Raw genomic sequence first — 24,502 nt, forward strand, 5'->3', positions numbered from 1 at the left:
CCTGTGACAAAAAGAAACAGTGATGTCGGTCCGCCCACCGCCGCGGATTAACTTAAAGGAAATTACAAAAGTATTCGTCAGTTTAAGAATTGCAATCTTTCTATAGCCGCCGAGACGCGGAATGGACACGCGAAGTTATATAGAGAGGTCGAACCGTGGAAGTCATGAGGCTCGCATTGATGGAGCGGCGCCCAGCTTTGGTTGTTGGCGGACGCTTCCATGAGCCAGCAGTGAGAGACCAGGACCCGGTGTCCCTTCGCCGTCAGCTCGGAGAGAAGGTGAGCCGTCCCGCTTTTGTGGTGCCGCGATTGGATTACCGCGTGTCGAGGTAGCTGCGCAGAGTGGCAAGAACGAAGCCAGCCGATGGCCGTGAGATATCAAGCAACGAGGAAAACACCACCGATGAGAAAACGCCTCATTACAAAGGTGAAAATGATTCCCGTGAAGCGAATACCCTTTTTATGCTTACAAACAGACTTGCCAGAAGACTTCCGCTTAAGCCCAAGTTACAACACAACACAAGTTACCATAGCTTATAAATTTGTAGAACTCTCAAGCTGGCATCAGGTTCGCTGTAGAGTTGGAGTGCCCGACAAGTGAATTGTATTGGTGACATGAGCTCGACGCATTTCGCATGTTCTTTTGCCGGAAAACATGAAGAATATATGCATACAGTATACTATGTGACAAAATACTTCCCTTTTCTTAGCTAACTTGTCTGTCAAAAATACATGACCGGAAGTGTTCTGGGGTCATGGATGCACTGCTGCCACAGCGTGGACAAAAAGGGTCCATAGCCCTTCTCTGCGACTGGAGCATCGCGAGTTGCGGCACATGCTGCATGGAAAAAGCTACGTGCACCTGTTTCAGGTGCATACTGGATGTCACACTGGGCAAGTTACTGCCGATTTATTAAAAATGATTTCGTCGTTCACAATAAAAAGAGAAAAGTACATTCTATATGGAATCGTTTTTTCTTCCTCCTGTGCATATTTTTTTTTGTCGCTGGTTAGAAGAGATTTTGAATATTGGAACACCGAAGAAAGCGATTTCTTTAGTGGTGGTTTCGAATTTTCTGTTATGAGCTGGTGCGTGACGCCGACTGGTACTTATAGTGAGTATTCAGAGTCTATTCGCCGTTTTCAACAGTAAATGCTTAAGCCGAAAGTTCTACAGGACCCGAACTAAGTTTCATTCGTCGCAAAAGCCCAAATATCCAATCATTTGCCGGAAAGATTTCCTGCATAACGTCCCTCATTGTGCTATCAACTCGAATAACCTTGGCAGAAGAAGGAGTGTTTGGAGACATCATCACTTATTGGAGAAGCGATTTAGACAAGGACAACCGGTTGGACATGTCTTCCGAACACCATAATATGCTAATTAGCCCTAGAGAGGCGCGAAACAAAGAAAACAAACAAGTATGAGCGTAACTGTGCACTGCTGAGAAAGAAGCGAATTGTGCCATTTTTTATCGCTCTAACACGTTTCTTCACTATCGCACAGAATTGCAAAAAACCATACCTGCATATTACCACAACCTTTCGAGGAGTGACACTCACAAGATCGACACGCAGAACGCGCAAACTAAGGAAAGTTGTAAATTATTGACTTCTTAACTGCAATATGTGTGTTTGGCTTTTCGCAACTTTCTCAGAGATAGTTAATGTTGCCCATGCGTGCCAAAAGAAATAATATGACGCCATATTATTATCACCCTCGATTACATGAATCACTAAAATTGAAGTTCACATTCCCGGCGTCCAAAGTTTTTCTTGCACTTGCGCCCGGTAAAACAGCAGCCTAGGCTGGTCAGAGCAAAAATCAACAAACAATATTGAGTTTCCCGTATTTTCTTCACGTCATTAACACGGACACTGCCGAAGTGAGCCGAACTTTTACGCCATCCATGAAGGTATACTGCGTAGGATACGGCATAGGCTTGACTGAGACTGCGGATTGAGCACTGAAGACAGTAAGCAAAAGTGTTAATGTAGTGTCCCATTGCAAGTGTGTTGGCGTACGGCAACTGCAGCAGGCCGTAGACGCTGTAGAAATAAACTTACTGTAGCGGTGAAAAAAAAAATTGAGAAGAAGCGGCCGTACTTGACATAGTAGTTTAGATAATAAGTACCTAATTTGCAAATTTTCTCCAAGATACATGTGAGAAATTTTGTTGCAGACTTTATAGTCATAGACTCGCCAATGTGTTCAGTGTGCAACGTTCCTGTGGACTTGCAGCGCGATATATGCGAGTGCATTCAATAATCATCAAACCCACAATCTCTAAAGACTGCGTTGAGTTCCTGTCACGACTGCATAGTCAGAAACTGCGGTAAATCCGTGGCCCATGCTGAGAGACTGCTTTGCACAGCGTCCACGCAACGAAAAATGTTTCGGACATTTCTGAGAACCTCGTGGACCTCGATAAGACTTTATTATCAGTTTAAGTGTGTGCGTGTCTATAGCAGCATGTGCCACTTATGTGTTCGTCTGGTCACTCTGTGCATCATATTCTTCGCCCAGCACACAGTATGCCAGGCCCACAGACGGGTAAACAGCTCCAGCTTTCATGAAAGTTGGCATCTCTCTATTCTTTGTGCACTATTGGCTGGCAGCGCTACAGCATAGTGTTATAGTTTTCACGGTTTCGAACTGCCTGGTTCATCACCAAGCCTGACAGTACGCAGTCAACTTTCGTTATATTAACATGGGTTAATTCGGCTTTTCGCCTAATTCTAGCGCAATTCAACTGCCCGGGCGAAAAACCATACCGTTATATGGTAGGTGGAGTACTTTACTTGGAGCACAAAAGCACGGCGCTTCGGGTAGTTCGAATCCCACTGATGCCCCTTATGCGCGCATTAATTACTAAAAGCTTGGAAACAGAATAAGTTCGGCAGACAGGGCTTACTACTTCGCTGGAGGCGTGGAGCTCTTTTATTTGAAGTTACATTATTCTTTTAGTGGCCCACGCTCCTTTCGCCCGTGAAGCCATTCAATCCCACTTGTTTTACGCCATATATCAGGCTGAAGCAGCTTTCAAACATGTCGGCTCTCTCGCCTCATGCTGCTTCCGTTGTGCTTTAGGAGCCAGAAACAAAAACGTCTTACAGACTACTTCAAGTAATAAAAAAGATGTGAATTTATTCATTTCGCCGCCGTTCGTTAATACGACCTTTCGTATAATTCGGCAAAGTCTTGCGGCTCCTCAAAGTCCGAATTAATTGGGAGTCAACTGTATTACCTCGTCATCCCGTTCGCGCTGTCGTTATAGCGAATATCTTTGGATCCTCTCGGCCAGCAATCCGCTGACGAGGTATAGTAGGAAGCAGCGTACGCATTCCTCTCGTCTCTTTCCGCTGTTTCACTTCGTGTAATAATTTAGCAGGTAGAAGTAACAAGTCCGGCAAACGGAAAAGGTGAAACATCTTTAACGGTATTAGGAGTATTAGCATTTGCTCTAAATTTACTTTGTTATATTTTGCAGACCAACGCAAGAAGACACAGGTAAAAATGAAGACGAGTGAAGCGTCCTGTCTTCTTGCATTGTGTTTTTTATTGTGTACGGCTGCTACCACGTCCAAGCGAAGCATTTCCGTCGTTGTAATTGCATATCTTTGTTACTGTACAGTTTTACCAGTAGTCTATGGAACATACTGCCTCATTATGTGAGCACCAAATAAAATCATTAAGATGACAACAGTTAGCCTAAATCAAGTTGTACAAGAGCCACTGACATGCACGCTTCGTAAGACAATAATACGCGGCAGACTTACTCGGACTTTATTTGTAAATACGTCTTGCCAGAAAACAGGGCTTTTGCGAAACTTGTTCACAATAAAAAATAACCTGAAAGAAAGGGAAAGGTGCCAGAGTAAACGCTACAGGTAATGAATTTATAGCAATGTTTTAACAGGCAAACTATTCGGGCTTTCTCTTTAACCTGCAGTGCTACAAGCTGGGATATGCTTAATATTTCTTGGACACATTTTTTAGGTTGCAGTGCAAGAATAAAGCTCATTTTCTTATTTATTATTATTTATTGTTTATTTCTTACTGCAAACCCAGTTCAGGTCCAAGCAGGGTGGTAAAACACAACAATAATACAATGCTATAATCAATCACGAAGGGTGTTAAAACACAACAGTATTACAATGCATCAATCAATTGAAACAGGCAACAACAAGTTATTCCAATCTGTTATAGTTTGGGGAAAAAAAGAATGCTTGAATACATCCGTCCGTACAAAATAAGGTGTTACTAAAATCGTATGATGGTGTTGACTAAGCCTAGACGTTGAACTAGACAGATAGGATGCAGGATTAATTGATAAATCTGCATTAAAAAGCATGGAAAGAAATCGAGTTCTTAGGTTCCCCATTTTCGTAAGCTTGACATTATTCCTGCGCATCTACCTTTGATAAATTGCATACATGATTTATTAAAGCAACAGGCAGTAGAGCGTAAACTTCGGGCTCAGCTTAACGAGTGTCTTGTTGACTCACGCTTTACGCCTTACTTTCGTCAAGGCGGCTAAAAGTCATCTAACTTATAATGCACAGTTTTCCCCGGCCACTCTACATTGTGGACGAATAAATTGCTGCGTTTCAGAGATAAATGAGCACCACTCTGGGCCTTGCAGATTCAGCCACATGTAATGGCTGCACGCTCCGAGAAAAGCCGTAAACCCTTGGGAGCGTATCTAGTCGTCAAACAATAATCGTCATCAGCCGAGCTTTTGGTTCGTTTCTTCAAAACTAGGCACTTGCAACTTTCCCTTCAAGAACAATATGTGATAGTGACACCGCGCATGCCATTCGTGATTTCAAACTATACACCGGGCGTGCAGCATTACAGAAAGGAATTGCGCGCAAGATAGACACGATTGCTGTTTGGGGACGACGTAAGATCGAAAAACTGTGTACTTTTTTTGAGTGCACCCTCTACCATACGCTCTTAAACAAAATTGCGCCCCTTGGGTCGTATCTTGCCACGCAACAATAGTCATCTGTCTTGCTTGTGTTTCCTTTCTTTAACGCTGCGAGGCCCCGTAATTCTAAGTCACGAACGGCATGCGCGTTATCATCATGACAGAGTATTCTCGACAGGAAAGCTGCGAGCGCAGCGTTTTCAAGAAAGGAAAATCAAGCAACACTCATAGACAAAGGTACTTTGGGGTGTATATTTGCCACACAGCAATAATCTTCATCTGTATTGGCCGCATTTAATTTCTTTAACGCTGCGAGCCCGGTTCTTCCAAATCACGAACGGCATGCGCCTTATCAGCATCACAGAGCATTCTCGACAGGAAAGTAGCGTGTGCAGCGTTTTCAAGAAAGGAAAAGCAAGCGATACTCTTAGACAAAGGTACACCCTTTGGGGTGTATATTTGCCACACAGTAATAATCATCATCTGTCTTGTCCGCATTTCCTTTTTATTAATGCTACGAGCCCAGTACTTCCAAGTCACGAACTGCATGTGCGTTATCAGCACGACAGAGCACTGCAGGAACAGCGACACTCAAGCTTGAAGCCCTAGGAGTCCATAATACTATAAGAGAAATTATAGACGCCCACCTCACAAGCCAACGAGAACGACTAGCCCTCACACCAACAGGAAGGACAGTCCTAGCGCGCTTAGGCTACCCCACACACGGCAAAGGCCACGAACAAGCAATTCATCTGGCCCCCAACTTCCGGGAACACATCAAGGTAGCCCCTATCCCCAGAAGCATGCACCCGGAACATCATGCCGATCGTCGCCAAGCTCGCGCAAAAACTCTACAGACAAAATATGCCAGTCTCCCCACCACACTATACACAGATGCCGCGCAGTACCCCCAAAAGGCAGCCATGATGGCCAGCGTTGTCGACTGTAACCTACAAGAGGTGGTCTCGATGACGGTCCGCACTGCCAGCGCCCTCGTAGCGGAGGAGACAGCCATCGCCTTGGCCATCACCTCTAGTCCGACCAACGAGTACGTCACAATCATTACTGACTCCCAGGCAGCTTGCCGTAGCTACGCGAGAGGCAAAATATCTTCAATCGCCCAGCGACTCCTCAAACAAGCCTCCCAATTGCCGGACGTTGAAATAGTGTGGACTCCAGGACACGAGTCCCTCCATGGAAATCAGCGTGCGCACGCTGTGGCCCGAGCTCATGCCTCCCGGGCGCCACAAGAGAGGGATACGGCCGCCTCCATGGAGCCCGTACCTTTACAATACAACGCCATACTACAACACCACAGATTGAACAGACGACAATACCCGCCTCCACACAAGACCCTCTCACGTGAAGACGCCGTAACATGGCGACAACTACAAACCAACACATACCCCCATCTAAGCAGACTACACGCAATACACCCTACACTATATTCATACAAATGTCCCCTTTGCAATGATTACGCCTCCCTATATCACACCACATGGGCGTGCCCCAACGTGAAGGCGGCCCCGCAAATACCCAACCCCACACCCGAGCAGTGGGAGGCCGTGCTGACTAGTTCGGACCCTCGTAACCAGCAGCAACTGGTGCGGCGGGCCCGGGAGACAGCAAGAGCCGCAGGAGCCCTGGACTAAGGGCGCCTCCCGCACAAGCAGAAAGACACCTGCTTGTCCTTTCTTTTTAATAAATGTTTCTCGTCCTCCTCCTCCTCCTGTCTGCAGGAAAGTAACGAGAGCAACGTTTTCAAGAAAGGAAACGCAAGCAAGACAGATGACGATTATTGGTGCGGCAAGATACGACCCAAAGGGTGTACATTTGTTTAAGAGTGTATTACAACCCCCGGGTATTCATGAAAGTTCCTACACTCAACACCACACTTGCGCCTACACTTTTATATGAAGAGCGGCGGCCCTGAACAGGTGCGGTTACTACGCTTCATCGACAGCACATTCTTGAGAAGCGCAGCATCTTCCTGTGCCGAGGGCTGCCCCTGCCGGGGCCATAGCTGCCTTGGCGTGTTTTCTACACCATGAACCAAGAGCGCCAAGCGACCAGCTCTTCTGATGCAAATGTTCTAAACGGACGTGCAAAGGGCCTTCGGCCAATTCACCGCTCTGTTTCGATGGAGCATTTATCTACCGTAACGTCAACTACCGTAGGTCACAACAGGAGTTTGTGTGGTATCTTTCCTGTCCATCGATGTGTCCTCGCACTATAAATATAAAATGTCACACCTGCAAACCTGAGCATCCACCTCTACATTTCAAACACTTTTCTGAATGCTCGGCAGTTATACTAATAAGCACATTGTAATAGCAAGTCTATACCACCTTAACTTAAGTGCGATGTAAATGGTTGTTTGTGCATGGCGAAGCTGTTCTAGCGTAGCTACAGGAATACAGCATTGTCCAGTGGCACCGTATAGTCCACGCGTAGCAGTGAACAACTAGTAAACAAAGCGGCTGATAATACTAAGCTGACCCATATGTAGGAGCTTTATGTTATCTAATCCACACGCAAGGTTGCTTTCAGTGTACTGAAAAACCACAGCTTTGATTTACCAAGTTATATTACTGCACACACACAGCGCTGAAACAAAGTCTGTACAATGGTGAGCTATGTGCTAAGGAATGAAATACTACTTGTGATGTGTGGATTTCAATAGTAGATGGGAATGCATACCTAATTCACCAGTATACGTGCTTTCTTCTGGAACAATTTTACATTTGGCACAGAGGCTGAGGCACTACGGCCTCTTGACTGCAAATTTCTGTGCTCTCACAGTGCTAATGGGAGTATCATTCATTTGGCTACCTCAATAGTGAATAGGCAATAGAGCACTACAATCTTTCAGTTTGACGCAAAACACCTTGTGCATTATTCACAAAACTGAACCTAAGGAACTATTCGCTGGTTTGTTGTGGAAATAAAAAAATGGCAATGAATGTTTCCTCACTTTTTGTGTGGCCCTGTCTTCTGCCCTACGTGCCTTCATTTCATTGTAATGAGCATGTTAAAACAGCAACTAATTAAGAAAGACAAACACAAAACTACTAACTACATCAACTTTTTCACACCGCAAGAGGTCACTGAACTCACTGCTAAGCTACACTTGATAATCTCGGTTTGCTTTAAATAAATACAGGCACTGGCCAGCTGTTTATGTTAGGCTATGCATTTTTCATTTTCCTAAAACATGGCTGTGCATGAGCTAGCTAGGTTGTTACTGCATAAATACATAAATATGCAGCCCATGCCCAACTAACTCATATAACCTGAGTAGAGCTTATTTTTTATATGTAGAGCAATCAAAATAGAACACGCACGTATGATGCTGACAGTATCAAACAGTCTCAAGTCGAACATCCTTGTTTGGTGCCATGGGTGAGAGAGGGAGCATGCCTGTCAAGGTACTGCTGAATGTTGTGCGCTTTGGTAATGTTTGTACATTGTTGAAAGGTTAAATTAGGTATGTTAATTAGTAAGGTGGCAACATATTGGCCACCCAGGCTGGCAAGAAAGAATGTAATTGTTCGATTTCACTCAAAGTAAGTTTTCTTATCAGCAATGTAAGTTATATGCTTTCAAATAAATGCTCCCCTTGGAAACATCTCATGAATATACATATATCTGCATAAGGTCACTGCTACACATACATATTGCTTTAAGCCACTTATAGTGAGTTGTACACTCACTGCTTAACCTTCAATTCCTTGCTGCATGAAGTTAACCACTTATGCACAACCTTCTTGCACAAGGTGAGAACTTCATTCATCGCTGAGCACATATTTCAGGTTATATTTTGTGTAGAAAGTTTACAAGCAGCAAGTATTAAATTTCTAAGGTGCATGTTTCATGCCTCATCTTCGGTGCCTTTATATCTGTAAAAAAGGAAAAGGCATTCCATGCATCCAACTGCTTTAAGCACTCTCATAAAATTGGCAGAGTGAAAAAAAAGCACGAGCAAGCGTATCCTGTACTCGGACGCTGACACGCGTGCTCAGTGGTAAAAACGTGTGTCTCGGCGACCTACGCAAATGCATTCCGCGACAGATGTGCGTGTGTTCCCTACTCTTGCAAGCTGTCACTAGCACTACAGAAACCGCGCCACCGCGCTTCCGGCGACACTATCAGTTTCGCGTGACGCAGAACGCTGCACGTTGGATAATTAATGGGGTTTTGTTCAACCAGCATAGACAGCGCGCACTGAAAGTAATCATCCGAGAATACGTCGCGTGCGGCGACGTGATGCGATTGCAATACATCTGTAAACGGTGGCGCAGAAGACGACTGTGCAATGTTTCGAAGAAGGATGACGGTGCCAATGCAGCATATACGGCTGCAGAACAAAATGTGGCAGCCTAGAATCGCATTTTCATCGGGACGCGGAAACTTTAAATCCCACTGCCACATCTGCAAAAATATGCCAGTGTCGTCTGCTGTCAAAGGTCGTTGCCAACATTGAACACCTTTGCTCCGCCGAACGGTTGCCAGCTGTCAACAGGCCGCGTCGCCCAATAGGAGTGCTCGTGTCGTGCGGATTGAGCATGCATCGAATTTCGCGACACCTTCCGCCTTTTGGGCTTCCGCACGCGGGCGGGCTAGGGTGGAACGGACGGGCGGACTGACCATGTACGGGCCCTTAGCGACGCATCCGTCAAACGAGCGCTAAGACGCAACCCTCCGAGAACATCTTGGGCATTCCGGACGCCTCCCAGCCTACCGTACGCAAGCGCATTCGGAATCAGAACCTGCCTCAACTTCCTTTGCACGATGAAAAGATAATTCTGCGGCCTCACGGAGGACTTTGTCTCGATAAGTGGACGCGCCCAGAACTCGCCAGTGCTCTATGGAGTGCAGCCGGCTTGACCACCGACGATCGTCAGGACATCACATTCCGACTGCGACCTCAGCAGAACTTGGCAATCGTCAGCACACCCCAGTCACACGTAGCCGACGCATTGTACAAGGTGAGGGAGCTGAACCTTGGTCAGCTGGTCTATCCCATCACGACATATTTTGCGGCCCCTAGACAAGTCATGCAAGGGAATTGTTCCTGGTCCTTTGCCCGGTACACCGTCTTCCAAGCTAGTGGATGAGCTTGTGGCTCCTGGAACTCAAATGCTTCAAGCACGAATGATGGGTCAAACGAACGTTGCGTTGGTAACATTTGAAGGACATAAAGTGCCTCACTACGTGCGTTTCTATGGTGCAGAACTCCGCTGCTACCCCCATTGACCCCGCCAACTGGTTTGCAAGATATGTCACAAGCTCGGCCATTAGGCTGATTACTGTCCTACGCCGCACGTGGTCACTTGCGCGACGTGCGGGACTGACAACCCCACCCCGTCACATCCGTGCACCCCACACTGCAGATCCTGTGACGGGACCCACCCTACAGCGGATCCAAACTGCCCGCGGCGTGCTAGGCAGACACTGACAAAACTTGGGTGCGGAAAGCTCTCGAAAAAGAGCAGCGTGAACTCCAACCCTCCAGCGACGTGACAACTACCACAGATACGGCGGAGACCCGAACGTCGCGAGCCCCGACGAAGGAGACGAGAAAACTCCGGTCGGAGACCCGTTCGAGATCCCGTCGCAAGTTCCGGACCCTCTCCAAGTGTCGGTCCCGATCCCGCGAGGCATCGGTGCGCCTCCCAGAGAAGAGCCCTTCTTCCCCATCTTCCCAACAACCCTACAAGAAGGCCCTGCAGACCAACGCCCCAGCCAAGGTGACCCTGGTTCCTTCAGGGGTGCAGCAGACCCCGGAGAAGAAAACAGCAATGGAGGCGCCTCGGGAGGTAGGTCGGGCGGAGGGTCCCCCACAGCTCGCTCCGCCCCATAAATCTCTCCCTACCTCTTCCCCTATTACCAATTCGTTACCAAACCCCGATCCTCTAACAGAAATAGCCCGCCTACGTCGTGACATGGAGGCGCGCTGTAAGCGCCTGCAAAAGCAAATGGACGCGCTGGTGGCAGACATGAGCACTAGTATGCAGGCGGCTCCGGACAGGATAGAACGCCAAATGGAGGCCCTTCAAATAGGGATTACGGAGCAAGTGAAATCATGCGTAGAGTGCACTTTCGCACGCATGCAAGTTTCTGAGCTTAGCGGTAACAACGAAAGCGCGCTTTCCGACCAAGGCTCTCGGCCGCAACCTTCAAATGTGTGCACCCGGCGCCCACATCCCTATGCAGGACCGCCCGATTCCTCTCGCGATGATCATGGTGCCGCGTAACGCGAAGGAACTAGTGGTGTGGCAGTGGAATTGTAGGAGATTCCGCCGAAAACGAGGTTCCCACATCAGTATATTGCCACATCCACGAACCCTCCCGATGTCCTCCTCTTACAGGAAGTCAATTGCACGCCTTCTTTATCCGGCTACAGCACGCTCTCGGGTGTCTCTCCTCTTGTAGGAGCCTTAGTTTCGAAACATGTTACATGTCGCATGCATACCACTAACATTGACATTCCTCACCAAATATTGGAAATAATTACGCAAGGTAAACGCAGCGAGAGTCTGTTTATGCTCATGCATACAGTTCCCCCCGTTCGCGAACGCACTGTTTTCAGCACGTACTAACAGACTTTGGTAGGTTTGGACGGGTGTGTGGTGGCCGGCGACTTTAACGCTCCGTATACTGCATGGGGTTACGTTAAATCGCAGGCTAAAGGGACCCGCTTATGGAATGCCATCTGTAACATGAGATACACACTGCTTACCGACCCAGAGCACCCCACTCGGATGGGCAACAGCGTATCTCGTGACACCTGCCCTGACCTTACCTTCGTGCGCAATACTGGCCCAGTCGTAGCGCACGGCCTTTAGAGGAGCACCTTGGTACTGACCACTACATTGTTGCGACCAGCTTGTCATTACGGGGTGCGCGCAGGCCCGAGCGAAATGTGCGTATAACGGATTGGGGTGAAATTCAGGGAACGTCGCCAGGACCCATCTGAGCGCCAAGGGTACGAACGCCGGCTTGACTCTCTCGCACAAGATCTAGAAGCCACCACGAGCACACTGCGCACCACAACCGAGACACCAGATATAGAGCCGCATTTACTTCATCTTTGGAACGCCCGCAGAGGGTTGACACGACGATGGAAACGACAACTGCTCAACCGCAAACTTAGGAAGCGTATAGATCAAATCACACGGGAATCTCAGGAGTATGCAGAGATCCTTACGAGGAATAACTGGCGAGGATTTTGCGATCGCCTCTCAGGCACATTGAGCACAGCAAAAACGTGGTCGATTCTTCGCTCACTCACAGATCCCACCACAACAAAGGCAAAAACATTTGAACAGGTGCACATCCTAATGCACGAGTACAGAGACGATGTCTCGACACTCCTCAGAGAGCTAGAGAGGCATTTCATGCCCACAGGCCCACCGCCGCAGTACCCTGACTATCCTTATGTAGGCTAGGCCAACGAATTGCTCGATGCAGACATCACATCTGACGAGGTGCCGGTGGTCCTACAAGACCTACGCCGCAACACAGCACAGGGAGCCGACCACATCCGATTTGCCACACGGCTAGGATACTCTGCCCACCCCTTGAGTCTGAAACCCGTCCAACGATCTTGTCGTCAGCGATACGCCAAGCACTAAGTATTCATCCATTGCCACGTAGTATGCACCCTGAGCATGACAAAGGGCGGCGCAAAGCCCATGTACGATACATTGGCCGCATGCTTGCAAACATCCCGGAAACACATACTTTATACACGGACACATCACGCACTCAAGAGGGCTATACCTCAGTAGTTTTGGTTGGTACCGAATCCCTGAGAGACTCTGCTGCAATGCGCGGAACAAATGCCGCTAACGGAGGAATTCTCGGTGTTGCTCTTGCAATTCTATACGCCATCCGTTTTCCTGAGGAAGTGTATATATTGACGGACTCACAACAGGCATGCCGGGCGTTCCTATCAGGACATGGCATCCAGAGAGCGGCGCACCAAATTCTCAAACAGATCCCTTAAAATACGCCAGCCACACTTCCCCGCATCCAGTTACTCTGGACCCCTGGTCATACCTCGCTGCCGCGTAACGAACGCGCACATGCGGTTGCCCGAGAAATTTCCCTCCGGGCGACTCGGCGTGGTGAGGCGACTAGTTCAAAGTGGGGGGATCCCTTGCTCCGTTACAAAGACATACACCGCCATTATACACGCATTCGTCGCACCCACGCCGCACCACTGCCGTCCTTCTCGCGGGAGGAAGCAGTGGCATTACGCCAGTTACAAACCGCAACTTTTCTAAATCTTGTCTCTCTCAATAAATTCCACCCACACTGTTATGCAAATCGTTGCCCTGGCTGTGGCAGCTCGCCCACAATCTTCCACGTCACGATTGAGTGCACTGCAAACCTCTTTCCTCCCTTGCCAACCTCTCCTTTACCCCCTACGCAACAAAGAGCTGTGGGACAATGCCCTCCGCGACGGACCTCCCGAGGTCCTCCGAGCTGTGATACAACGGGCTCGAAACATCGCCGGAATCATCTTAGGGACCCTGGACTGAGGGTTCCTCCCACACTACTCTCGCCATTCAAATATTATTAATAAAGATGTTTTACTCTCTCTCCTCTGTCGAGGGGGAACGCTGTTCTAAACTTGGTGGTGTGGAGGAAGACTCTGAGTGGCGGATCCGTCGAGAGTATGAGGGTAAAATTTCGATATTGCGGTCTACCTAGCGGGACTCTCTGTTTGACCAAGTTACGAAAAATATAAGTTATGATGTAGATTTGGCCTTGTTCGTTCGTTCGCCACACTTTTTTCATCAGGGGTGTCACATACTCAAGGAAATGGAGCAGATTCAACGAGTTGGAATCTATATACAGCGAGGCTTTGTGCGAGTGCATAGAGTGTTGGAACACGAGTACACGCGCACACACGCAAGCGCAGGCGCGCACAAATTACACCGAACCTTTCGTTAAGCGGAGTTGCTGACTACTAGCAAGAACGCATCATGGTTTCAGAGGCAGCGAGCACATGCGTACATAGCACACTTTGAATCCGTTCTGTCCGCAAAAAGCGTTTGCTTCCTCATTACCTCAGTCTTTCCCCCGCACGGCAGGTGCCGCCGCGCATGCGCGGAGGTGAGCTCCATCTGGTGGTGTTGCAAGGAACCGAGGAGCCGCCCGCGAGCTCCGCTGTGATTGGTTGGCGTGTTCGGCAAGGGAACAGCCAGGCCGCAGCCACGGTCACGAAACCCGGCGATTTTCGCAAAGGAAAGCTTCGCTTTTATAAGATGTAATGGAGTACAACAGCCATGTGTTTGTTTAACACATTTGTGCTAACCACCCCGCTACGACCAATTAGGGCAAGAGAACAGGTAACCCTTTGCACTGGGCGCTGACAAACGCCGGTTGGTCTTCCCTCGGGCACATCACGTATAGCGTTGGTCTAAGGCTGTCGCCTGCCACGTGCCAGTGCGTTGCGCTCTTTCTTCGCTCCACCGGCGCTCGCACTCCGCTGCCCGTGCAAGATTCGTGAATTCGTGCCGCACGCGTGCAAGGAAATGCGCAAGTAGTGAACGCGCACCGAGTAAAAGGACACATCGCGGAGGGCTCGTAAATTGGGCTCTTATTACACGTCATACGATGGACGGCATTTCAGACAGCCCGCATTCGCTGCTGCCTGCAAGATCCATTCGTTTAATGTGAAGCTATCTTAGCGCACTGTCCCGGACTTTCGTGACCATGGCAGCTCTTGGGGGCCACTGCTGCTGTGTTGACGAGTAGCTCGCAAGCAGAAGAGAAAAAATATGCAGATAGAGTGCACGTACTGCAACCTATGCCAAGCAAATTTTTCGTGAATCGCTTAATTAAATGCTCTAAAATTGTACATCTCCTAAACGACGTATTGCACCATACTGACCCCGTGCCTGCCCGGCAGGACGGCGAGACGCGGAGGCTCCACCGCGGCGACCTACGTGATTGCGGATTACACTGCCATTTGGGCCACTATCTCCTGGATCGGCCCACATTACTAGTTCCCAATATGCACGATTACCTCCGTTTAGTCGGCAACAAAGCGACGAAGCACGAGCGTCGAAGAAAGTACGAAAAGTTTAGTGCCAACAAAATAATTATGTGCTCCAAGTCATACACTTGTTGCAGTGAGTACATTTATGGGTCGGTTCTTGATTCTGCGTTATTCCCTATGGAACTCAGCCGGCAACCAGCACATCTGGAAGACAGCCGTATGAGTGCTGCCCTGTATATGAGCTGCTTGGCAAGGCGTCAGCAGCACCCAGCAGCTGCCACGTTCATTAGAAGTTTAGCAAAGAAAGCGTTGCTTTAAAAGAATCACGTGCTCGATGGTAAAACCGAACCTCGGATTCGCAGTACAAGGCCGATTCCCAGTAGGCCACAACCGCAGTCGTAATTATCTCGTGCCTGCATCATTGCTCGTTCAGACGACCCACGCATGTGCCTCGTCTCGTAGCACGTGCGCGCTCGAGCACGATAAAGCACATGCGCGTGCTAATCTACGCGCACGTGGTCCCGCGCGAGCGCTTTGTGGAGTCCGAAGGTTTAGATGCTGCGGTTCGGTCCAGGCGCTGGGTTGCATTTCTCCGCGGCCTAGTGTGCGTCACATATCAGGATGCACTGTTTCGATTCGGCGGTTTACAAAAGCTTGAGCTGCACCAATTCCGTCAATGCGTGGAATCTGGCTTTTTTTATGCAAAAGTGTCAAATGGACCACTCAGCAAAAAAGCCGGCGTGTACCTGTAGCAGTGAAACGGCAGGTAAATTCCCATTGGCTGCGACGTCACGTCCCGAGCGCGCCTCGACGTAGCAGAGCGGGCGAATGGGAACACCTGACGCCTCCTTAGTGCGCCAGATGTTGCGTGAGGGGAGAGGGCATCTCCGCGACACCACGTCACCCTCGCTCACGAAAGCCTGTGTTATCCACGCGTTCCTTGTCCGCGCAAGCTCTCGCCTGCGTTCTAACTGCGCCCGGTAAGGCCAAATCAAAATGCGCCAAGCGTCTCAACGCCCTCGCTTGCCCGCGAGGCGTTCATAACTCGAAAGACCGCTCAATGGCGTTCAAGTGAGCATTAAGGGCCCAAACGTGGTCAATCCGCCCCTTCGTTCCGCCCTATTCGTTCCGACCACCTGGGGAGCTTTACCGTGCACCTAAATCTAAGTACACGGGTGTTTTCGCATTTTGCCCACATCGAAATGCGGCCGCCATGACCGGGATTCGATCCCACGACCTCGTGCTCAGAAACCCAACCCCATAGCCACTGAGCAACCACGGCGTGTATGTAATAACAAGTAACAAGTAAGTAAGTGTCACAGGTATGCTGATATATGATATTCAGCCAGCAGCCAGCAAAAATGCGTGGCTCACTGGCTAGCTATAGTCACGTTACCAATGCAGGCAGAATTGGGTAAGCGAAAGTTTGCCGTTACTTTGCATATCCACCCTATCTGATTATCTGTTTCGTGTCACGTATTTTGGCATGAGCCTTCAGTTTAAAGCAAACAATAGCACAAGTACCAGCATTATGTGCCTGATAAGTGTTTTACTTTCTATTCTCGTGTTCATTCTGCTAACGGTCATTAGCAAATGTGCATTAACCTGACTTGGGCTTGCAAGGTATGCGCATTAAATGTTTTTCCGGTGCACTTTCATCTATCTGTAAGCTTACTGCTACCTATAATTCGTGGATGTAGGATGTTGGAGGCTATAAGTGGCTATCTCACTGATCTTTGTTTTGCATAGGCCATGGTTTCACTCATTAAATGAACCATTTTCACCTGCGCTGCCAGACTTGGAAAGAGGTGCCTCGCCTCTTGTCATTCTTTAGCATGTTCATGGCCAGAGTGCATTGCCCCTGAGAAGTCAGTTGCCTTCACAATTTGAAACGTGTCTAATGGCTGTCATGAGTATATCCTGAACACACATTTTCACAGTTATGTCAACATTAGTTATGTGATCGAAGCCAGCCAATGAGGACGAATTGCAGGCAAAATTTTCAAGTGACTCTGCTGGCAGAGTGTCTGCTCCTTATATTATGTTAGCCACACTGTTTTGTCAGTCTGCATTTATCTTTTTTTGACACAAATTTACTGCCCAGCCAGATAAGATATCAAACCACCAATTTTAGGCCCGCACACATGGTCACTTCTTTATTTTATCATATTATGGAAATGACACCCATGTCTAGCTTAGATCAGCAACATCAGCTTAACTTATGCCAGAGTTGAGTTGCTCCACGTGAGAAAAAGATCACTGCAGAGCTAATAGGAATTACACTGGTACGAAAAATATATTTGGATTTATGTCTTGTTGTATAAGTTGTGCTGTTCATTTGATGCACACAGTAACATGTAAACATAGATGTATGCGTACCTTGCATTCACGTGAATATTTGTGTGAACAAAAACAGCACAACTTCAAATACCAAGGCATGTTGCACCAACTATACCCCATCAAAGACGGTGTATGTGGTATTCAGCTGATCTTATCTGAATTTTAGCGCATGGTGCACTTAAATTTCATATCTTTATGTAAACCAATTTATGGACTGTGTCCGCTGCATGTGTGACTGCATATTTTTAGACCAATGCAGTGCCTGAGGCAGCAGGTGTTTATTTACCTTTTGCCATCACATATTAGAGGGATCTTGTTGATTATGCCATCCAAACAACTCATATAGAGGTCTGTGTCTAGTATACCAGCAGTGAAATACTGAATGCAGCTGCACTTCTTTGTATACTACTGAGGTGAATTCCACTGCTCATCGTTATGTCACGTGTTGTTCTTCACTCATACACGGTGACTGTATTTGGCTTAATGAGTTCTAGGCTCATTTTCACTTGGGCCTTTTGATGAAGTGAAGTCTGCCTCTTCAACAGTCAGTTTAGTGGAAAGCCACCATTGAACCAATAGCTCAAAGACCAATTCCTGCATGCTTCTCGCGAATCTGGCAATGCGCAGAAACTATGCGATTCATCGCTTCAGCTACACCAATAATCACACAGCTGAACCTGCTACATATGTAGTTAAGTCATAGACATAGGCACAGGAAAATGTTGCACGTATGCAACAGTTACTCATCCCTTGAAATGTCAATGACACAAACCTTCGCGAGCATATCGGTCACAATCATCCGGCAGCACAAGACGGAACAGGTAGAATACACCGTCCCAGCTGGTTTGTCGTGATTACCTTGCCTACAAGTTTCTTGTTCATATTGGATAGGCTTCCTACTTTATAAATTAACAGCCTTCACAACGTTTACTGCGCTAATGAAGGCACAGCGCAGATACCAGTACTGAAGAAGGTATATACAAGTAGGGCAGAGAACTTATGGGTAAGTTCCAAAATATTCAGATAAAACTAAGTTGAACAAATTATTTTTACGTTAAAAGATATGCCACCGGTAATGAATGCACATTCAGAACATGCAATAAGTGCCCTGCGTGGAAGATTGAAACCTGTGATGCCAATAACTTGACTGCTTTTGAATATTGACATAAAGAAAATTTCTACTCTCTACTTCTGTGTTGTAGGGTAGAATGTCAAAGGAGAGGTGCAAGACGGATTTTGTATCTAGTAGTCCACTATGAATGTGCTACACAAGTCGTGCCAAACATAGCTATCTGTGTGCAAAGCATTGGACAAGGTACCATGCGTCTGACACATTAAAAATATTTTCCATTTAACATTCTGAGCTCTAAATGTGAAATGCATGCTGTTTTCAGCTACAAACAGCGCGTATACATATTTGACTTGCACCACAAAGAGCTGATATGACAAAAAAAAATACGTACACCTTAGTGTTACGCTGCTTTTCATGGTGTGTCAGTTTACTTAATACAGTTTTGAATTTACAGATTGCTTCACATGTTTATAGCTAAAAACCACAGAAAACTACTTGCGTTCTGACTGCGAGGTCACAACAGGAGTTTGTGTGGTATCTTTCCTGTCCATCGATGTGTCCTCGCACTATAAATATAAAATGTCACACCTGCAAACCTGAGCATCCACCTTTACATTTCAAACACTTTTCTGAATGCTCGGCAGTTATACTAATAAGCACGTTGTAATAGCAAGTCTACACCACCTTAACTTAAGTGCGATGTAAATGGTTGTTTGTGCATGGCGAAGCTGTTCTAGCGTACCTACAGGAATACAGCATTGTCCAGTGGCACCGTAAAGTCCAGGCGTAACAGTGAACAACTAGTAAACAAAGCGGCTGATAATACTAAGCTGACCCATATGTAGGAGCTTTATGTTATCTAATCCACACGCAAGGTTGCTTTCAGTGTACTGAAAAACCACAGCTTTGATTTACCAAGTTATATTACTGCACACACACAGCGCTGAAACAAAGTCTGTACAATGGTGAGCAATGTGCTAAGGAATGAAATACTACTTGTGATGTGTGGATTTCAATAGTAGATGGGAATGCATACCTAATTCACCAGTATACGTGCTTTCTTCTGGAACAATTTTACATTTGGCACAGAGGCTGAGGCACTACGGCCTCTTGACTGCAAATTTCTGTGCTCTCACAGTGCTAATGGGAGTATCATTCATTTGGCTACCTCAATAGTGAATAGACAATGGAGCACAACAATCTTTTAGTTTTACGCAGAGCACCATGTGCATTATTCACAAAACTGAACCTAAGGAACTATTTGCTGGTTTGTTGTGCAAATAAAAAAAAACGGCAATGAGTGTTTCCTCACTTTTTGTGCGGCCCTGTCTTCCGCCATATGAGTCTTCATTGCATTGTCATGTGCATGTTAAAGCAGCTTCTAATGAAGAAAGACAAACACAAAACCGCTAACTACATCAACATTTTGCCATCATGAGAGGTCACTGAACTCACTACTAAGTCATTTGATAAGCTCGGTTTGCGTTCAAATAAAATATAGGTACTTGCCAGCTGTTTATGTTATCCTATGTATTTTTCGTTTTCCGAAAATATGGCACTGTGCATCAGCTAGCTAGGTTATCACTGCATAAATACGTAAACAGCATGCTGCCCATGCCAAACTAACGCAAATAACCTGAATGGACCTTAAAGTAGTTCATGTATCATGTGTATCCTGTGTGAGCTTATTTTTTATATGTAGAGCATTCAAAATAGAACACGCATGTACATGCATGATGCTGACAGTATCAAACAGTCTCAAGTCGATCATCCATGTTTGCTGCCATGGGTGAGAGAGGGAGCATGTCCGTCATAGTACTGCTTAATCTTGGGCACTTTTGTAATGTTTTGTACATTGTTGAAATGTTGAAATGTTGAATGAGGTGTGTCTAAGTAGTAAGGTGGCAACAGATTGGCCACCCAGGCTGGCAAGAAAGAATGCGATTTCTTGATTTCGCTCAAACTAAGTTCTCTTATCAGCAATATAAATTATTGGCTTTCATGTAAATACTCCCCTTGGAAACATCTCATGAGTATATATCTGCATAAGGTCACTTACATACATACTTACATAAGGTCATACATACATATTGCTTTTATGCCAGTCATAATGAATTGTGCACTCACTGCTTAACCTTCAATTTCTTGCTGCATGATGTTAACCACTTATGCACAACCTTTTTACATACAGTGTAAACTTCATTCATCGCATAGCACATCATTTAAGGTTATATTTTGTTTGGAAAGTTTACAAGCAGCAAGTATTAAATTTCTAATATGCATGTTTGATGCCTCATCTTTGGTGGCTTTATATATGTAAAAAAAAAGGAAAGGCATTTCATGCATACAAGTGCTTTACGCACTCGCTTAAAATTGGCAGAGTGAAAAAGAAAACGCATGAGCAAGCAAATGTAACCATGTCTGCAAGCTGTACTCGGAGCCTCACACGCGTGCTCAGTGGTAAAGAGGTGTGTCTTGGCGACCTACGCAGCTGTATTCCGCGACAGATGTGCGTGTGGTCCGCATTTTTGCAAGCTGTCACTAGCACACTAGCACTACAGAAACCGCACCACCGCGCCGAACACGGAGATTTCGGACGAATCGCTTCCGGCGACACTAAAACATTCGCGTGACGTAGAACGCAGCACGTTGGATAATTAGAGAGGTTTTGTTCAATCAGCCAAGGCAGCGCGCACTGAAAGTAAAGGACCGAGAACACGTCGCATGCTGCGACGTCATGCGATTGCTATACATCTGTAGAACGTGGCGCAGATAAGACGACTGTGCAGTGTTTCGAAGAAGGATGACAATGCCAGTGCAACACATGCTGCTGCAGAAAAGAATGTGGCAGCCTTGAGTCGCATTTTCAGCAGGACGCGAAAACTTGAAACCACATGTGCAAAAATATGCCAGTGTCTTCTGCTGCAGCGCTTCCTCTACGTGAAGGAGGCGATGTCTGCTTCCAAAGGTAGTGGCCAACCTTGAACACCTTTGCTCGGCTGAATGGTTGCCAGCTTTCAACAGGCCACATCGCCCAATAGAAGTGCGCGTGTGATCCGGTCGTGCGGATTGAACGTGCACCGAATTTTGCGACACCACCTGCCTTTTGGCCGTCCGCACGCGGGCGGACGAGGGCAGAGCGGACGGGCGGATCGACCATGCTTCGGCACTAATGCTTTCGCATCCACAACTCGGAGTGCTTAGGTGTCCTCGGATTTTGTGTGTGTGCGTGTGTGTATGGGGGAGGGGCGGCTTTTAAAGATGTCGAAAACTGTTCAGGAGTTCGTCAGGCACTGGAGTCGCTGAAAGTCTTTATGAGTACCGAAAGCTCATCCCGTAGATCATGTGGGAGTTTCTGAAGGTGTCGGGAAGCCGCGAGCTCAGAAATGGTGTTTGTAATAATTGAGGTAAGTGAATGAAAAAAAGTAATCAGACTTTGCCTGTTGTCGTAAAATTGGTCTAAAATTAAGACAAAGTGTAGGTTGAAATGTTCGGCAAGCAAGAAAGAGTACTCCCTGTCGGCAGTTCTATACCACGAACATTGCGAAGAAAAGTGTAAAAGACTACACTAGAATTCCCACCGCGGCAGTCCGTTGGATATGGCTTTGCACTGCTGATCTCGAGATCGCGGGTTCAGTCCCGGACATGGCGGTTCTATCTTTATGAGGTCGAAATGCAAAAAGGCCGGTGCACATAGAGTTAAGGCCAGCTTGTGTAATTCTAAGTAATCAAAGGTAATTTAGAGACCCACAGTACGGCGCGATTTATGTGAAAATTGTGGTTTTGCTACATGAAACGCATACTTTATCAACTATACAAGCAGAGAACTGGGCGAATTGAAATACTTTCATAAAGAAGTACACAGAGAATAGCCACGGACAAGAAGTGAGAGCACAACCGTTGTCGCTCAGCTTAACTCGCGCTCGTGTTCAGTAGCAGAACAACGCTTTTTTCATCTTTTTCAGTGCCTATTGCTTGGGCTAATCAACTAGCTACTATTAGCAATCCCATCACACAATGTTCCGAGGAGAATACTGAACTACAATAAAATGTGACTGGCGACTCTAGGGCAACATAGGGGACTTATGTTATCGCATCTGTCTGCAGATGACTCTAAGTAGCAGAATCCATCACATCAAGAAGTCATCCTAAACACAATGGCTTAATATTTGGCATTATTACTTTCACCTTTTGTAATAGCGCCTCAGAAGGGCCCCGTAATTTCCGGAGATGTTCATTTTCTTCAAGTACTTTGCAACTTCGATGTCGGACTTCCTGAAAACACAGATGCAGCACAACGTGGGTGATGACTACGCACTTTGATGAGACACAAATTCTGTAGTTGCACTCCGTCAGGTTTTAACACCGTGACGCTAGTGCAATCGTTTCTGATCAAACAATTATAGCGTAGTCGAGTGTCATCTTCAAATAATATGGCGGCGACTAAAATGACGTAATGAAGTCCCGCACCACCGTTAAATTCCAATTCTGACGATTTCTCTCAATCGCAGAGAACACCCCAAGAGACCTGTCTGTTACGCCTTCCGCTTCAACGATGAAAACAACGCACAAAAATCTAGTAAGAAGAAGGCGACCGTCAGGTTAATATGCTTTTAACGAACTTCCTTGTTTGCACCAATGTTTTATATGCTGTAGCAAGCGTGCTTGCTGAGCAAATAAAGCTGTGAGATGAGACTAGCGCATTTTGCCTTAGTTTATTCTGTTTATTTCATTTACACCAAATGGTCTGACAAAGGTCAATCATTAAGCAGCGAGGAAATTCTTTGAAGTTTGAAGATTATTAGGACAACATAGAAAGATGTTGCCGAGGGATTTGATAAAACGCAAAATGACTCCCTGGCAAAGTGTCAGGATCCAGGGATACAAAATTACAGAGTAATCCCGGTGTGGAGATAAAAATGAGGAAAGTCATTTACATTGCAGAAGTCTGTGCTCTGTAAAGAACTTGCATTCCACAATAAATAAACTGAGTTACCCTGAATTCTTATAGTTCAGCCTCTTCTTTAATAATAGTAATAATAATACCTTATTGCACAAATTTACAAAAAGAAAAGTGCGTACGAATCAGCCTTGCCAAAGCCACATAGAGTTTGAACGGCAGTGCCTGGCAGGCAGCAGGAGCCACTAGGAAAAGGAAATGGCATACTTTTCACATTTTAATATTGTCCATAGGAAAAAAAAGAAAGAACTGTAACGAAAGTAAAGTACTGAAGGCGACTAATTGTCAATTTGTCTGAGTGTCTCTTTTAACTTGCTTTTACGTAGTTTGAGCGCTCAAGACGCATTGAGAAAAATAATTTAAGTATACAGAAACATAGTAGGCTCGCGATCTCTTGGCATATCTTCTAAAACGCCAGGGTGCGAGGTAAGGATCCGTAGGCCGCAGACAACGTGTGGGAACGTACTTGACCTTGAAGCTGCTGTCCCAGAAGTGCCTTATCGCAACATTTTCCAATAGTAGGTGAACAAAGTCCGCCATAAATAAGGTTTTGAAAACATCACTTCGTGACTGCTGGAAGCGAATTTTTGATTTAGGGCCTGCATTTTATTGAAAGAATTTTCAAAAATTCGAAATTTCGAGAAGGATAGACGCATGAAGTTTATAAATCAATAGCTCTGCATCAAGAATAGGTGTCGCAGTTCTGTAAACGGCATCCATTAGACCATTCAAAGTGGACAAATTTGCTATGTCAATTTATATCTTACTTGAAGTTGTTGCGTTGTGTACCAGGGTTCTGCAAAAGCTGTTTTTCAATATTAGTGAATTTTTTTAGGTTCATGTATTACATATAACTTTTGCCCGCTTTCGATGCGCTATAATATGTAATTCACAGAATTGTGATAATATTTTCCTTCTTTGGAGAATTGTAATTTGGATGGTTTCGCTTACTGAATATTTTCGATTTTTGCCAATTTTTAATAAAAATTTGACAATCTAAATCAAAAATTCGAAACAAAGAGCCACCAGATTTTAAGCTTTTTTTTTAAGATTCCGCACACCTGGTCAAACTTGGTGCAGTGGTTGCCGAGAAAAACGAATTCTCCTTTACATGTATTCAGATAGGAACACCCGAGCTAAAGCTTCCTCTTAGTACACTATAGCACAAAGCAAGCACGATAA

General features: G+C 46.3%; 1 long non-coding RNA gene across 1 annotated transcript; it reads right to left on the reverse strand.

Annotated features, from left to right (window-relative positions):
* Nucleotides 1-162: 162 nt before the first annotated feature.
* LOC142578113 (uncharacterized) lies at nucleotides 163-22,630 on the reverse strand. Its single transcript, XR_012827172.1, has 3 exons — nucleotides 22,549-22,630; nucleotides 3,780-3,852; nucleotides 163-332 (listed from the first exon to the last, which is right to left on the reverse strand). It is a non-coding gene; the product is annotated as an uncharacterized LOC142578113 (long non-coding RNA).
* Between the last annotated feature and the right edge of the window lie 1,872 nt (nucleotides 22,631-24,502).

This window comes from Dermacentor variabilis, chromosome 4 (genome assembly GCF_050947875.1).
Source record: "Dermacentor variabilis isolate Ectoservices chromosome 4, ASM5094787v1, whole genome shotgun sequence".
NCBI classification, from domain to species: Eukaryota; Metazoa; Arthropoda; class Arachnida; order Ixodida; family Ixodidae; genus Dermacentor; species Dermacentor variabilis.